A 10,485-nucleotide genomic window follows, 5' to 3' on the forward strand; every position below is an offset into this window, starting at 1 on the left:
GCAGGGACTTGAAAATCTTCAGTCCCAGCTCGGTGGAGTCCTTGGCTCATACCTAGCTGACGAAGGATACGTCCGGGGATGTAGAACGTGAAAGCGGTCAGCCCGGCTATCACTACTCTCTCGAAACCTGCAGAACTTAGGGCCATGTCTGGAATGTTTAAGGCTTCGTGCCGCCATGTGATCTCGTTCGGTAGCATTTCTCTCATAAACGTGCGCCATTGATGCACAGACATTTCCGGATAGATCATACCCCGCTGATGCATTCGGCCGGGCAAATGAAGCCAATTTGCTTCCGGTGCGGTAAGCAATCCCAACTTGTCAGATAGCCAGAGCTGCATGAGTGGAAAAACAAGTGAAAAGTTACATAAAGCTTGAGAGAAAAGACAAGTAAGAAGCTTCGATATAGCCTTAGCTGAGACATGAAGTAAAAACAGAACGTGCGAAAGCCCGAAAAAGGTGAGCTAAGTGAGAACTAAGCTAACCTGCAGTAGTAGTGGACTACCGCCGAACACGTCTGTTTGGCCGGAAGAAACCAAATCCAAACCTATGAGTGTCTCTGCCAGAACCAGTGGTATCACATTTCTTCGGGCACCCATTTGAGCGGCAACGCTCACCAGCATGGGGTTGACTTGCCCATTTGGAGATACCAACAAATAGGCAGCCAGCACGCCGATTGCCAAGGCAAATCGACGTCGAGCCTGCACGACTATATTCTCTACGTCCCCTTCTGGCCCATACCACTCCATTAGGCGCATGATGTTGATTTCCCTCCAGTTAGCAAACTTTCGGCCGCTCCTCTAGTAATATCAAGACTTGACTGTAAGAGCTTCGGCATGCTTTTCCTATAAGGCGGCACGACAATCACGCTCGAGGCGACTCCTTGGAGGTATGCTTGGAATTCCTCCACGGTCGGGCACAGCTCATTAACCCCAAACCTGAACACGTGAACCTCTGGGTCCCAGAATTGTAGGGCTGCCCTCAGAAACTCGGGACGGACCCTCACGTTGCGAAGGAAACGAAATGCGGCCAGCCCGTGAAACCGGAATGACAGCCAATCTCCAGCAACAAAGGCCATGAGCCACAGGCTAATTAAGGCCGGAAGATTATTTGCCATTCTGCTTTCTCGTGGGACTCTCAAACTGTGGGAGGAATGCCTTTCATTTGCAGAATATTGGCCTCTTTATAGGCAGAATGCATAGAGTGTCGTCCTTTCCCAGTACAAACATCCATGCCATGTGGCATTCACTCCTCCAAAGTGAAGGCGTCCCTGCACTGCGCCCCCCCCCCCCCCCCCCCCCCCCCCTCCCCCTCTGAAGTACTCTGAGCAGTTAAAGGTTGATGACGAGGCTTGGTCGTCCAAAAAATCTGAGATGGTCAAATAAAGGTGGCCTGGCACGGCCCAACCATCGCGCGATGGTCTCATTCCATCGCGCGAGTGTGAAACATCCACTCCATCGCGTGACATACTCACTCCCTCGCGCGACGGTTCAACCTGCATTTTGACAGATTCCACCACTTACTGTCCAATTTTGGTCGCTTCCTATTCCAAGGGTACTTTTGCAACTTTTATGGTTCCGGCAAGTCACTATGAGCTTATGCAACCATATCCGAGCATCGGATTCGAGATATTGCGTTTAACGAGGTTTTTGAACCCTCGGTGGCTCGTTTCAAGGCCAAATGAGCATTTCGGGAGGTCGAAACTCGGTCCCGAGGGTCGTGTCCTTTTCTCTCAGGCCGTACGGGTCATAGTGACCTAATGTGACCGTACGGAGGTGTCGGTTTCAGTCCGGGACATAATAGAGTCATGTTTTTCCATCTCGTGTCCCTTTTGTGTCCTTCGTAAGGTTTTTGGGCAATTTTGCGTTTCGGGAGGTGTTTCTCGAATCCATCGGCTCTCGTAGGTCATTTTGTATATGCATGACCTCACGGAAGCGTCCCTTTTATCCGAGTTCGGGTATTTTGGGTTTTGGCTTTTAAATGTCCAATATTCCATTCCCTCGTTTCCTGACCGTATCCTGGGGTACATTTTCGTTTTTCTCTGAGATTAGTACTGTCTATACGTATGTGTGCGTTTGTGAACAGTCTCGGTACATTAGCAATGCAAGCATGGTATTAGTGGCGAGCGTTTATTTATTCTAAGATCATTGCAAGAGTAAAATGAACTGAAAATGCAAATTTTATAGCTAATCCATATCTATCCATGTCAAAGTAAAGAAGACTACTGTGCATGCGGCGCTTCGGCCAGTCAAAAGTCATCATGTCAGCTCGGGCACACTCGCCCATCAAGTCAAAAAGGCACACAGGCCCCAAAAACATGTATCAAGTATCAACTAAGGCACTCCGGCCTTCCATCTATCTACGTGGGCGCGCAGGCCCAGAAGCAAAAAAAAAAATCAAAGATGTGGAAAGAGAAATGAAGCTTCTTAGTAGCCCTCACTCCTCTCCGAACCAATCACCATCTCCGTCGTCGTCGTTGTCGTCATCGTCTCTCTCTCTTGGATCCTGTCTAAAACCAGGGTCGTCCGCTGAGTCGTCAGAACCACTGCTGCCGGACGCCTCCTCGTCTTCTTCTTCTTCTTCTCCCTCCTCTTCCTCTTCCTCCTCAGAATCCTCGGGCAGGATCAGCCGCTTCTTGCGGACCGGCTCGTCTTGCGAGGGCCTTTGGCGCATCTTCAGTTGATACCTCTCCTCTACGCGTGCCACGGCCTCTCGGGCTGCCTCCTCACTCGCAGCGGGTGGCTGTACGCCCCGTGTCTGTGGTCTAGTAGTAGGTGGAGGAGCAGGGGTCCTGCTGGCTAGCTTCTTTTGTGGAGGCTCTCTCGCGCTTTTCCTCCTAGGAGCCGCCCGTCCCTGTGTCTGCATTGTAAAATTTTGCACATTTAGTATACATTCTATGCATTATATGTTTGCAAGCAGGTACAATCAATTTCAAAGTTGACGGCAATTATAGTATACTCTGAATCGAGCAAAGCATGCATATGTCAAGTATCGAATGCAGGAATGTATCGTTTCTCTGAAGGATATACCTGAGATCTCTGAGCTGCCGGTGATGGATAGCGCAAGTCCAAAGGCAGGCCATTTGCCGCCCGCCTTATCACGTTCTCCAGTGCAAGCATACGCCGAACGGCCTCGTTCGCCCACTCATTGGGCACCTGCAAGAATAATTTGAATATGAGCAATGGAGCAATGTTTCAAGGTTTTATGGAAGTACAATAATGAAAGCTATAATGTCTTACCGGCACGGTGACGGGCGCTGGCTCAACTCTCGCAGGAACAAGGTGTAGCTCGGCCGGATTGCCCTGAGAATCCACCACAGCTATATGCCATGTCAACTCTGGCGGCCCACCTCTCACAGGTCCACTCGGACCCCGCCTCGCGCGACTTTCACCACTGCTCTGCCTCGCAGTGACAGCTCTCCTCTCCTCAGCAGCTCCACGGGCCTAACTCCGGACTTCCCTGAACTCTCGTACTCTCAATGGCCCCGCCAAACGCTCCCTCTGGTAGACTGCATAGTCCATGCCGGGACGCACGTAGCGTGTCAAGTCGGTGTCAGGCCGCGTGAAGACCTCTAGCTCGGCCAACGTGTACTCCCCTGTGTGTGAGGCCCGTGGTGGAAGCGGCCCGGGCACCTGAACCCTGCATGGCCAAGTGATTGGCGTGTCACTCGGTCGCCCAAGTACCACTGCCAACCAAAAGCCGACTTCAGCAGCACTCTGCTCGCCGTCACGGCCCTGCTCCTGGCCAAGTACTCAGGCTCTGACTCTGCCACCCTCCAGGGATCCCACTCTACCTGCACGAGCAAGCAATGCAAACGTCGGTCAGCGACAGCATTAAAGCAATAAAAGGGATGCATATTTCTATTTGATAAAGTCATGTCATACCTGTGAGGGTCGGAGCTCGTCTAGGTATATCCTGAAGCCGTTCAGGTCCCCTCTCCCTCTTTTCTCTCCCATGTTCTTCTTGCTCCAGATATGAGCACGCGGGAGGATTCCCAAGTCCAAGCTCTTCGTCAATGGACGGCACATGTTCAAAACCTCATAGGCCCAGAGCTGCACAGTTATTAAAGTTCAAATCATTAGTACAATGCAGGAATATTTTTGAGCAGTTCGTGTATTCAAACAGATAAGTATATAATGAAAATGTACTTTACTCTATTATGATCTTACCTCCCAAATCCGCCAGTAGCCAGCAGTGCTCATCTCAGTCCTCGACGAGTCCTCCATAAAGCCATAAGCCCCTCCCCAATCAAAGCGCGAGGCCGTCCTCAGATCCCTCAGTGCAGGTAAGTACGATAGGTGGACCTTGCTACGCTTGTTCGGATACAGGGTAGCACCAAAAAGATACAGCAAGTACGCCCGGGCCATCTGCTCCGCCTCTTGCTCCGTCGCCACCTCCTTTGCAAGGTATCTTGTGAACTGGCCATATCTCGCCATCCCCTCCTCAACCTTGGGCACCTCTCCCAAGAACCACTCCAGGGCCGCCTCGTCCTCCTGGATGCCCGAGTCAAACGGGATGGGGTCGCCTCCAACCCTCAAACCAGTGATCGCTGCAAAGTCCGTGGGCGTCACTGTCATCTCCCCGAGCGGCAGGTGGAAGGTGTTGGTGGTATCCCTCCACCTCTCTGCAAGCGCAACCAAGACCGCGTGGTCATTCCTGGCCCGAGTCAGGGTCTGTATGAACTCCCCAAAACCTGCCATATCCACCAACTGCCTCACCCTCTCCGGCAAACCCTGGTACAACGCCAAGGAGCTACAGGCGCCCCCGAAACCCCGGATGTCCCTCTGTCTCGCTCTCTCCTGCATTAGACACGGAAACAAGCAACAGGGGATATATCAGCATGTGAGGCTTTCATTCTCAAGTTCTAGGTAATCAATACAACTTGGCAGTAGATGGTTGGTTTAAGTTATTATGTCTCATGCATGGCATTCAACGTGAACTATAGTGTCACTATTTGGATCTGCTTCAAAGGATTACACTACGTTCCTCGGCACTTAAGCACATGCATTGTATTGAATTTGCAATCACGAAAGGAAATGAAGGAATTTCAGAAATTTACCTCAGCCCAGCTGCTCGAAATGTGGGTATCGGGGTCTAGCAGAACAAGCTCGGGGTCATACTTCGCTTGCCGTGGCCTGTACGCCGCGAGACCTGATGGTACGAACAGGTGTGGAACCGGTGGCCTGTATTCCTCTGCTGAAAATGGAGCACGAGTCAAGCTCTCTGCCTCGGACACCGCTATCACCCTGGGTCCCTGCCCCCTCGCTCCAACCCGCTCCTCGGCCTCCGCATCCCTCAAAACCTCCTCCTCAGCGGCCCTCGCCCTCTCGGCCCTCGCCGTAGCCTCTGAAGCGACTATCTCCCGCTCTCGCTCCTCTCGAGCCTCCAACACGGCGGCCCCAATCATGGGATCCTCTTCCAGAAGTCGGGCTAATCTCTCGTCACTCAGGAACTCCGCAAGATCCTGTCTTGTGATCGGCCTGTGGCCCGATGACGTGGCCCCCGGTCGAAACAGTACCTCCTCCTCAGGAACCTCCGTGGCCTCCTCCTCCTCAGTTGCCACGCCCTTGCCTTTCGCCGGGTCCCTCGGCGGGGTCTCACTCGGCCCGGTGCCATCACCACTACCGCCGGCGTCTCTGCCAAAACCACCACCAATCACCACCGAGCCTTCTACTGCCATGCTCAGATCCAATGGCTGAACAACAGGCCCCGTCGCCCCGGCCTCCTCCGTCGCGCGATGATCTGACACCGTCGCGCGATGGTCACCTTCGCCACCCACCTCTTGCTCGTGACCCTGTTCGCCATCGCCGCCGCTAGTTGGCTCTGCACTGGCGTCCGCAGCGACCCCCGCTCGCGGCCGATTCTCTGTTTCGACCTCCATTGGTCCTCCCTCGTCCTCCGGACGATCAACCACTTGTTCACTACCTCGGATATCGCTATGATCCACCATGGATGATGATACGCACGTGGGTTTGCTTGGTTTTTGGATGAAATCAAGGGTTTGGAGAGGAAGAGTTTGAGAGAGAATAGTGTTGGAGGGAGTTCGAAACTGCTGTGAGCGGTTTTCGAACGTCCCCGTCGATTGTATGGAAGAAAACAGGTCCGGGCCGGGTCTGGGCTCTTAACAGACCCAGGCCTGAACGGATAACCCTCGCGCGACGATGTGACTATGTCGCGCGATGGTTGGGTTGGGCCTCCAGGCCCAATGCAGCTTCTGGACAGGCCCAATCATGCTTATCCACCCTCAAGAGCCCATAGGTTCTCACTTAGGCGCCGCAACAATTTTGAGGTTTATTGTGAGTTGATGGCTTTTAAAATCCAAGGCGCATTTATATCCCCAGCAGTGTTCTGCCCGTGTAAAGTCCAATTGCAAAACAGCGACGATCTATCCGTCCGATTATCAAATCAACGACGATCCATCCGTTCGATTTCAATCAGCGACGATCCATCCGTCCGATAATCAGTCAACGACGATCCATCCGTCCAATTTCAACAGCGACAATCCATCCGTCCAATTATCAATCAGCGACGATCCATCCGTCCGATAATCAGTCAACGACGATCCATCCGTCCAATTTCAACAGCGACGATCCATCCGTCCAATTATCAATCAGCGACGATCCATCCGTCCAATTTCAATAGCGACGATCCATCCGTCCAATTTCAAGTCAGCGACGATCCATCCGTCCAATTATCAATCAACGACGATCCATCCGTCCAATTTCAACAGCGACGATCCATCCGTCCAATTTCAAGTCAGCGACGATCTATCCGTCCAATTATCAATCAGCGACGATCCATCCGTCCAATTTCAACAGCGACGATCCATCCGTCCAATTTCAAGTCAGCGATGATCTATCCGTCCAATTATCAATCAGCGACGATCTATCCGTCCGGTTATCAAATCAGCGACGATCTATCCGTCCGATTATCAAATCAACGACGATCCATCCGTCCGATTTCAATCAGCGACGATCCATCCGTCCGATAATCAGTCAACGACGATCCATCCGTCCGATTATCAATCAGCGACGATCCATCCGTCCAATTATCAATCGGCGACGATCTATCCGTCCAATTTCGAATCAGCAACGATCTATCCGTCCGATTTCGAGTCAGCGACGATCTATCCGTCCGATTTCGGATCAGCAATCAATTTGCTCACCGATCCGTTGGTGCATGGTATTTGTATATACTTGCTAGCACTTTTCGTTTAAATCAGCTTTTGGTTGGATTGGATTGGTGTCTAGAAATCTTTGACGTTACCCGTACCAGCCAATGGTGCTCCGCGTGCCGTCAAAGAGGGACTACTGTAGACACCCCAATCTGACTTCCCGATCGTTTTACTTTCTTCTTCGGTTTCTTGATTCCCCGATGATGAATCAGGTCGAAAACAGTCTCGAGAACTTGGAATGGCTTGAGTTTGGCATGTGAGGAACCCATCCTTAGCCCTAAAACCCTTGAATCAGAACCTGGACCTTGGGTTTGATAGTCGTGCGACATACTGGGATCCTCGCGCGATGGTCCACTTGCCAGGTGGTGGTCAAAGTCAAAGCTTTGACCACTGACCCTTGCGGGGTTGGCTGGACCCTCGCGCGATGCTCTCACTTCATCGCGCGATGGTCAACACCTGTCACTTTCACCCAGATTGCATGGTGGTCAGGGGGCTACAGGCCTATGTGACCCCGTTTTCGTCGGCTGAACAGCGTTCTGGGGGGCTCCCCTTGCACCACCTCACCCCCCATTCTCCCATCACCTTTGCCACCCCACTTCTCCACCAAGCAATTGTAACCAGCATTGTTGGCTGGTTACAAGGCCTTGGCTAGCCACCAACCAACCCATTCTTCTATAAAACCCCCCCATGCTTCATTTCAAAGGGTTACAAAATTCTCTCTAAGAAAGAAGAAGCAAAAGCTCAAGCACAAACATCTCATACCACACTCTCTCCTACATAGTCACCTCCCAAGCCTCACCACCTCATTTAAGCCATCTCCAAGGAACTCAAGCAAAGGTATAATATCTTTCTGCTCGCTGTTCGAACCCCTGAGGGGGGCTGGCAGGGTCAAGGCTGGTAATCGATACCAGTTCTGGCCCTAAAGCTAGTAGGGTTTCAAGAGCCGTTACCTGGAACACCCTCGCGCGATGGTCCCATACACTCGCGCGACACTTCTGTCTGCGTGAGATTGGACCACGTGGGGAAGGGATCCTGGTCTTTAAGTTCATTGTTGTGTTCATAGTCTTTTTAAAGTCTTTTAAGGAGCTTTAGCTCCCTGCTTTGCAAGTTTGCATGTTAAAAATCATTGTTTAAGCCTAGTTCATAACTCCTCTTGATTTGGAATGCTCTTGGGATGCTCTTGAATATGTCTCAGAGCCCTGAGTATGCAAAGCAATTCCTGAAAATCCAGTCTGAACAATTGCGCGCCTGTATGACTCTGTCGCGCGATGGTTCTGGGTTTTCCAGGGATTGCCCTTGCATGAGCAGCGTGGCCTTGGCCTCTGTTTAGATATCCCCACTGTTTAGGGGTCGTGTTTTCACAATATTTCTATTTGCTTGTTGTAATATTGTTTACTTTCAAGTACTTATAAATTGCTTGGTTTACACCTGGGTGAGCACTGGTCCTTCCAGAGCCCAGAAGGGGGTAAAATCCAAAACATTGGTGGAACGTCAACACTCGCGCGAGTGTATGGTAGTGTCGCGCGATGGTTGGCTTGCATGTAGATGGATTCACGCATGCAAGCTGGCTGTTTGTTCGTGCCAAAATCATACACAGCGCTGCTTTGATGTATGATCAATGTTTTGAACTTTATTCCATTTATTATGTGTCATCTCACTAATCCATGCCATATCTTATCACATCTTGCAAGTTGTTACAGTTTTAATCCCCGATTAACTGTTCCCCTGCCCTAATTGGCTAAAAATTGATTAATGAAACAGAATCGCAAACAAACATTTTTCGCAAATGCCTAAGTAGAGACCGATCTCCGGATTGGGCGAGAGGGGTGCCATAAAACCCTTCCCCTCTCGTAACCTGGCTCCCGAACCCAGATATGGTTATGACGGACTGGTTCCTTAAACTTTTTCAAATCGAACAACGCGACAAGTGCTTCGAAATACGGTTCCTCGGGTGTCGGACCTTCAAAACCTGAGTGGCGACTCTGTATTTTTGCGAGCGCTTGCTTCCCCGCTCGCGCTCCCTCGACCCGGGCCCCTCGCGTCTCGGAATCCGGAAATTCCGAAGGGCACGCATGCCCACAGTGGTCAGGTGAGTCGGTTTGGTGGATAGCCCTACAAGTAAGTTTATTTGTTATGAATGCCTTTAACTATTATTTATCGTTGAGTTTGTGTTCATTTTTACATCTATTTATATTTTCTTTGCGCTTTATACTATAATGCCCTAACGCTCTTAGAGGTTGCCATGTTGGCGTATCGAACACGGAGACATGTGGGGGACACAGAATGCCGAGTGACGTGTCCAACAATTTAATTTAATTTTCGGAGGGGGACGCAGAATGCTGAGTTGGAACACGGATGGGGTGTCCAATAACACAGTTCGGGACACGGGATGACCGGGGGGGTCTGTCATTTCTTTATTTTTTTGGAGGTAAATATGGTATCACTCAAAATGTTGGGTCAAAATGTAATTATGTACCCATACAAAAACATACTATCTCGACCGAAAAAGCCCTAATCGGCATCCTAAGATATATATACATCGACAGCTCCTCTCTCACGATCGAAATCTCTCTCACGATCGCCACTCTCGGTCTCTCTCTCTCGCGGTATGTATGTCTTTCTCTCTCTTTCGGTAGTATACTGTATATGGTGGATAAAATAAAGTAGAAGTATCTGTGCGAAGTTTGAAATTTCATGAAAAATGCCCACCTGCAGTTTCGAATCATCCTGTGATGGAATAGAGATCACTGATTCACCTAACTTTTCAGCTATTACAGTAGTTAGAAGGAAATTTAGAAGAAAATAGTAGATATTAGCCTCTGGAGATTAGTTACTCAGTTTGTTTCTTTGGCTTATCATTATGGAACTATGGATGTTTTCTTTTCAAATTGGGTTGTATTGAATTTAGATGTTTTGTTTGTTTGAATGGTATTGGTACTCATCAATTTTGTTTTGTTCACATTTGGCAATTTAAACTTGGGATTTTATTTATTTATTAATATCTAGAATCTCTAGATACATGCATGTGGCGTGTCCCCGCCGTGTCTGATACGCTTTTTTTTAGCATTCCCATGTCTCTGTGTGTGTCTGTGTCCCTGCAACATAGGCTTCACATATGTCAATGTTCTACATTCTTTCCTTTTTTTCCCCTATTCATTGTTTAATTGTCTAATCATATTTATGTTGAATGAGTTAAGGGAGAGAACATGCCTCCACTTACCGTGGATGATGTAGTCCGAAGATGTCTGATGTTTGTAAGTACCTTAAAAAAACTGCTTGATAGGCAGTTTGTTATGTATTTGTGGAGCTGATTA

This window comes from Rhododendron vialii, chromosome 4a (genome assembly GCF_030253575.1).
Source record: "Rhododendron vialii isolate Sample 1 chromosome 4a, ASM3025357v1".
In the NCBI taxonomy this organism is placed as follows: Eukaryota; Viridiplantae; Streptophyta; class Magnoliopsida; order Ericales; family Ericaceae; genus Rhododendron; species Rhododendron vialii.